This window comes from Gossypium hirsutum, chromosome A10 (assembly GCF_007990345.1).
Source record: "Gossypium hirsutum isolate 1008001.06 chromosome A10, Gossypium_hirsutum_v2.1, whole genome shotgun sequence".
NCBI classification, from domain to species: domain Eukaryota; kingdom Viridiplantae; phylum Streptophyta; class Magnoliopsida; order Malvales; family Malvaceae; genus Gossypium; species Gossypium hirsutum.
The window spans coordinates 13,043,029-13,049,971 of record NC_053433.1 but is presented as its reverse complement, the minus strand read 5'-3'; the positions used below and the strand labels follow the sequence as shown (position 1 = coordinate 13,049,971).

The 6,943-nt window shown below is 31.6% G+C and overlaps 2 non-coding genes across 2 annotated transcripts; both read left to right on the top strand.

Annotated features, from left to right (window-relative positions):
• The first annotated feature begins 2,546 nt into the window (after nucleotides 1–2,546).
• On the top strand, nucleotides 2,547–2,697 carry LOC121208875 (U4 spliceosomal RNA). The gene has a single exon (XR_005903999.1). It is a non-coding gene; the product is annotated as a U4 spliceosomal RNA (small nuclear RNA).
• A 2,235-nt stretch (nucleotides 2,698–4,932) lies between these two features.
• Nucleotides 4,933–5,094, top strand: LOC121208620 (U1 spliceosomal RNA). The gene has a single exon (XR_005903749.1). It is a non-coding gene; the product is annotated as a U1 spliceosomal RNA (small nuclear RNA).
• The last annotated feature ends 1,849 nt before the right edge of the window (nucleotides 5,095–6,943 follow it).

Below are 6,943 nucleotides of genomic sequence, written 5' to 3'. Positions count from 1 at the left end.
CAATAGAAATAGGAAAAGAGAGAATAATCCAATTCTAAATTGAAGTAGGAATACCAAAAGTCCTCCAAAAGTAATTCGTTCCCCTTTCAAAGAACAAAATACCCCTATTTATATACATGTGGTTTACTAAAAATAGCTTAACTAATTCAATAATAAAATAAAATAAAAATAATATCTTTCTATTTTTAGCCTTTTACCAAGTCAACAAAATTTGATAACCCCTTGGCTTTCTCCATCTTTTTGATTTGGCCACAATTTAATGACTATCTTTCAATTTGGCCCTTTTTGGCTTGTTTTCGACCGATTGCATCCTTTGGCTTTGGTTTTTATTTTTTCCGGCCCAGGCCAAAATTGGCCTATTACACTCAGCTTTAAAATTCTCTTGGAAATCAGCCACTTTCCCTTCCTCTCTTATATTCTGCTCTTTTTCCAAACCAGCCATACTTTCCATGTTAGCCAAAGCACCAAATCTGGACCCCGATTTCCCTTTTTCTTTGGTATCCTGTTTGACCCTGGAATTTCACCGATTTTTCCTTTCGACCACCATCTATGGCCCGTACGTCATCAATTCACCTTCTTCCCCCTTCTCTGTTGACGTGCCATCAGTTTGAACCTTCTCCTGGCCAAAAATCGGTTTCATCAAGCCACATATCTCCTTTGTATGGCCATACTTCCCACAGGTGAAACAAATAGTCGGTAAAGCTTCATATTCAACCCTCTGAATTCTGCCATTAACAAGAAGTTGAGCAATCAAAGGTTTGTTCAGATTAATATATACTGCCATTCTAGCGAACCTGCCTCTTGTCCTGTTATCAATATTGAAATCCAGCCGAACTACCTTCCCAATGGTGCCTCCATTTCTTCAATAATTTTTCTCTTATATAAAAAACCAGGAAGGCCTGCTAACCGAATCCATGCAATACAATTGCTTGTGTATGGTTGAGAGGAATTAAAATCCTTTGTCCAGGGTTAGACTGTCAAGTACTGGCCATAAATCATCCAAGGACCCTGGGACAAAACTTTAGTATAATCATCAATAGATTGAAATTTAACCAGATAATATCCATTCTCAATATCCATGAGATGGAACGGCTTGATGGGATTCCAAAGACTGCTAATTCGGTTGTTCAGGACCCCATATCCAATGTTTCTCCCAAGTAGCTTAATCATTACCGTGAGTTCCATCTCTTTGAAGAGGATTTTTGGATCCTCTCAGAAAAATCAATGGCAGGAATACCATTAACAATAGATCTCCGAATGTCTGCTTCAAAAAACTCCAAATCAACATCAGTGACGGCACTAGGAGATTCCAACTTTTCATTATCGATCGCTCCAGGATTGACCCCCAGAAGTTTATCCTTCCATGATATCATTGGACTCGAGCCAGAATCCACCACCATGTCAGTATCTTGCTCACCATTTCCTTCCTTGAAATGAACTTTCTTAGTTGTCCTGTCGGCATCTGACCGAGCCTTATCTCCATCATCTATAACCGAATGCGAAGAAGTGCTAACAGGGTTTAGAGAGATTCCTTCCATTATTTGCCTAAAAAACTCCTCTTTAAACGCAAAAATTCACATAATTATTTGTGATTTTGTATTCACGAAAATAATTCATCGAATAGTGATGGTATCTAATTTAATTTCCGAAGTTCATTGAAAAATTGTTGTTTCAATTTGTAGTTGGCGCATAGAATTACTGTTCAATCATTTAATTGGCTTTTCAATTCTACGTTCTAATCATTTAAATTGAATTTAGAAGCTTTTTTATTTTAATTTTTCACTGTTTTACGATAATTGAAAATCTTATAAGCATCTACTGTTCGAAGTTCTAGGCATAGAAACAATGCTTAATATTTGTATATAACATACATGGCTTCACACACATGGTGCCATGTTCTTCAATTAAATACCACGTAATCGAGATGGAGTTTGGAACTTGTACACTAAGGCTGTTGTCTTGGTGAAGCTGATGGAGGATCTTCATCAATTGAGTGAACTTAGGGTTCTAAACTCGGAGGTATTGGAGTTGGATAAATGCTTGACTAATCTCAGAGGAAGACTTGAAGGCAACGAGTGTCTTTATGGTGGCATTCTTGTGAATGTGTCATGGTGTCTTTATGGTGTTGTTCCGCAACGCCAACAGCATGGCTAAATTTAATTTTTACTTAAATCATCTTTTTGCATTTTACTTTGTAACTTATAATTATTTAGAAAAATTGAAACTTCAAAATAATTCAACCACCATTTTACAAATTAATCTGAAAAATTAAAAGTGGCTGAGTTGAATAGAAGACAAGTAAAAAAAAATCATATGTATCGTATTTTTATAGTATTATTAATTAATATAGGTAAAAAGTTTTAATTACACATTTATTCATTTAATTTTATTGTGAAGTTAAACAAAAAAAATAACTACACTGGAAGCTAAACAAGGTTACAACAAAATACACAAAATTAGGCTATTATATCCCACATGTACTGGACAATAACTCAGACAAATCATGCACCTGCTATAAAATGGAGCTAAAAAGGTCTGGTCAAGCCATCTTTGCGCTTGGGGCAATGACGCAGCTAGTGAGGTTTTAACCGAGGCGCGTCTATTGCTGGTTGAAAACTATTTCCAAACCCCCTCTTAGGCCTTGGTTCTGCCCTGGCCTTTGAGAATTTCTGGAAGGGTTCCCTTCGGGGTAAAACTCTACAATTTATAGTTAATTAGTTTGCTCTTCTTTTTCCCCTAAAATTAAGATGAAACAGTTTGTTTATGAAATTAAGGTGTTCAAAATATTTGAAGGATTTAGCATTTGTAACATTTATTTTATTTGTAAGAGATTTTTGTATTTAAAAATACATACAAAAAATTCTTGATAAGTGTTCGACACAATAATGAGAGGTGAGAGTTTGAAACTTGTTGATCCAAGCGTATTATACATTGCAACAATTAGTTAGGGTAATTTATTAACTAATTGATCCAACCATTTACAATTCAATTGTTGATTATTTCACAAAATTCGATCTACTCAATTAATGAAATATATAAGTTTAAAATTTTTAATTGAACTAATTAACTGTACATCAGGTAATTACTATCTACTAGAGAAATAATAAAAAGAAAATGTACAACATAATAGAATAGAAAAAGTAGAAACTAAAATTAGTAAAAGAGCAATAAAAATTGAGAATTGAAACATAACAACAAAAAGAATAATAAGTATTCAAACTCTTCTATAGGTTGATTCAGGGGCGAAGCCAGAACAATCTTTTAGGGTAGGCAAATGAAATTTTAATTTTGTATAGTTTATATCTTTATAATTTTTAAAGGATTAAATCGAATTTTTATAATTTTAAGGGGACAAAGTACAAATTTACCTTTACTAATTTAAAATTTTAAAAAAATTTAGAGGGCCTAAATGGCAATTCTTCATTTTAGGGGGGCCGGGGCCCATGCCACCCCCTAGAATCTCCTCTGGGTTGATTGTTTAGAGAATTTGGATCTTTCTTCTAAAAAGATAACATTTTAGTCTCGATAAGATTCCTAACCTTGTATTCCAAAATAGAATGATTATCTGTTGAGTTCCAATAATTTTCATAATGATAGCTACAATGCTCATTAATATTATTAGATTTTATCTCACCCGTAATGTGGATGACTAAAAGTATTTGATAATTAGAACATTACTATAAAAATATGGGTTAGTATTTTGTACACTAGCAGTGTCCTTTTTTATATTCTACAAGTAGCCATAAAAAGTTGTCATGTGTCTCTTTTTTTAAATATTTTTTAAATATTTTGCTATATCCCTATAGGACACTTGTCAACCTCCTGATCTTACTTGTGTAGTCTAAAAACTCCATTAGAAGTGTACCAAATATTTTCCCTAAGAATATATCAACAAACGATTATTAATGAGCAGCAAGGACTTTTTTTATATGAATTTGTTGGTCTTGTGTTCAATTCCTAAATAATGTTTTTCAATTATTTTATTTGAATATTATATAAAAGTATGAAAATATGAAAATATCCTTATAATAAATTAATTACCCTTTAAAATAAGGGTATTTTAGTACTTTCACAACTAAATTGATTTCGAGTTGAATCGTGATACCAACTCAGTCAACCAATTTATATGGATAGAAAAAATTTACAAGGCTTTGATAGAATAAGCATAAGGAGGTAATTCTGAAAAAAGCTAAAGTAGAAATTTGGTGTACTTTATAGGAATTGAGATGAGTTAATGCTGTCTTCCTATTATGTTGTTCTTACCATTTTCACTATGTATGCATTTCTCATCCACTCTTCTGTTTGGATTGAGCACATCCATATATAAATTAAACTATCGAGAAAATGGCTAAATGATATCTAATGAATATAAATTTTTTTTACTATGTAGACTCTACTTGAATAAAATTTATTGTCTTGGAAATAAATCTTTTTCAATCAATTTATCCAAATAAGTACTTTTATTATTAATTAAGTAGGATTAGATAGGCTTTTGATTTTTCATTCTTCAAAATAGAGGTTGTACAATGGATTTATAAATATAAATATGATTTACACACTTAATAATCTTAAATTGAATTTTATTTAAAAAATATTTCAATTTTAAATTACTTAAGATGAAAATATCACTTGGAATTCAAGTGTATTATACATGGCAACAATGGACAGACTTTTATATTTATGGGTATTTTAAAGGATGGATATTCGATACTTAAAAGTATTTAACACATCACTATAAAATTAACAACAATGTTATTATTGAAGGATATCGAGATTGGGAAATGTTAATAATTAGTGTTTAGAAGCATTGAAAGATAAAAATGTTCTAGATCTTTATGCTCCCAATGCAACCTCAATCCCACATTGCTAATATATAGTAAACAAAACATAAGGGGTGGTGTATAAGGAGAGAGGATAGGGCAACACTAAAACATACTTACCTGGACGGGGTCAATGAGTGATCAGGAAGACTCATGGCCTAGAGCAGTGACCTCCATTGCACTTGGGAGGGGTGCTGCTTTAAGGTCTCCCCAAGAGGGAGAGCCTACGTCATAATTTGTGGCAGTGGGGGGCTTGCGTTCGCGCAGCCCCTATCAATTTCAAGTAAAAAGTAATTGGTACCAAATTGTAGGATATAATTCTTTTTTCCATACGGGTAAGCAGCTTCAAAAGCTGTTATTATATGATCTCTCCTTACAGAACACCCTTTGGTATTTTTTGTTGTAGGGATGTAGGTTCAAGTTGTGGGCTTAAGGGCATAAGGGCTTAGGACATTTTAAACTTTTAATGCTTATAAACACTAATTAACATTTCTCAATCTCGATTTCTATCTATAATAAATATTATTTTGATCAATTAGCGTTGTTCTTCATTTTGTAAAGATGTATTAAACATTTTTCAGTATCACATATTGATCCTTTAAAGTGCTAGTAAATATAAAAATTGCGCCCATTATTTTCATGTTTAATACACCCCATTTTATGTGGTATTTTCATCTTATCTATCAAATGGATTGATCTTTACTTATTTGAAAAATCAAAATATCTTTTTAGTCATATCTATATATATAAATCTGTCTTCCAACATCTATTTAGGAGGGAACGGAAGCTTATCTAATCTTATTTAGTATGAGTCATATGATTCATAATACAAAGGACATAATTGAATAAATTGATTGATGAAGATTTATTGCATGAGCAACAAATTTTGTTAAAAGTAGAGTTGGTATAATAAAAAAATAGTATTCATATGACACGATCTGTCTATTTTTGCATTGACTATATAATTTTGTGCTCAATCCAAAGAAAGTAAAGAGTAGATGAACAAGATATACATAGTAAAATTGATACGAATGACATAATAAGCGGATAACGAATCAAGTCATCTAAATTCCTATGACGTACATAGAGTTTCTACGGTATTTTTTTCAGAACTGCCATTTAACGCCTGTTCCATCAAAGGTAGTATAATTAATTAGCATCGTAGCCATCGTTAAAGAAATTATCAGAACTCAACAAAGAATTGTTGTAGTTTGAAATACAAGGTTAGGGATCTCGTCAAGGCTGAAATGTTATGTTTTAAAGAAGAAAACCTATATTCCCTAAAGAAAAAACGTGTCGAAAAATTGAAGCCATGGAGAGGAAAAGAGGCTGTGACTCGTATGAAAGTGAACTAAAACCAAGCTTTTGTAAAAACAGATTTCAACACAAATCCCAACTATCATCAAACTCAGAATGTGTATTCTTACATTTCATTGCCATAACCTTACTTAACCAGCTCACAACTTTCTTATTTCAGCCCATAAAACAAATATCGATTTAACACTCCTTTTCCTTCTTAGTTTTCAATTCAAAAATTTTATTGCTCTCTTATTAAATTTTGGCTTCCGCCCTATCTTTTCTATCATGTTGTACATTTTCTTCCTCCTATTCAGCTAGAAATTTTAAACACTGAATTTATAGAAATTATATATTTCATTAATTGAATAAATCAATTTTTTTAAAATAATCGAAAATTAAATTGCAACTGGTTGATTCAACTAGTAAATAAATTACCCTAAATTTCTTCAAAATTATCTGTAGATATAATTCATAGTTCCTATGTATAATACAATTGAATTTAAATGGTATTTTCATTTTAAATAATTAAATAGATTGTTCTTATATAATTCTTGAAAGATTTAATTAATTTTTTTAATCATATTTTGTTATATCGTATGTCGATAATAACGGTAGGAATATCGCAAAGCAATAAGAAAGAAAAATAAGAACACGCGGATTTTACTTGAAAAATTATTCTCGGGAAAAACCATGGGCAGAGGAGGAGAAATTCACTAATGTTGAAAAAAAAAATACAAGAGGTTTTTGGCTAGGCACAATTTTTGAGGGTAAGAAGTATAGTCCTATACAAATTTAACTTGTGCAGCAAGGTATGTACCGCAAGG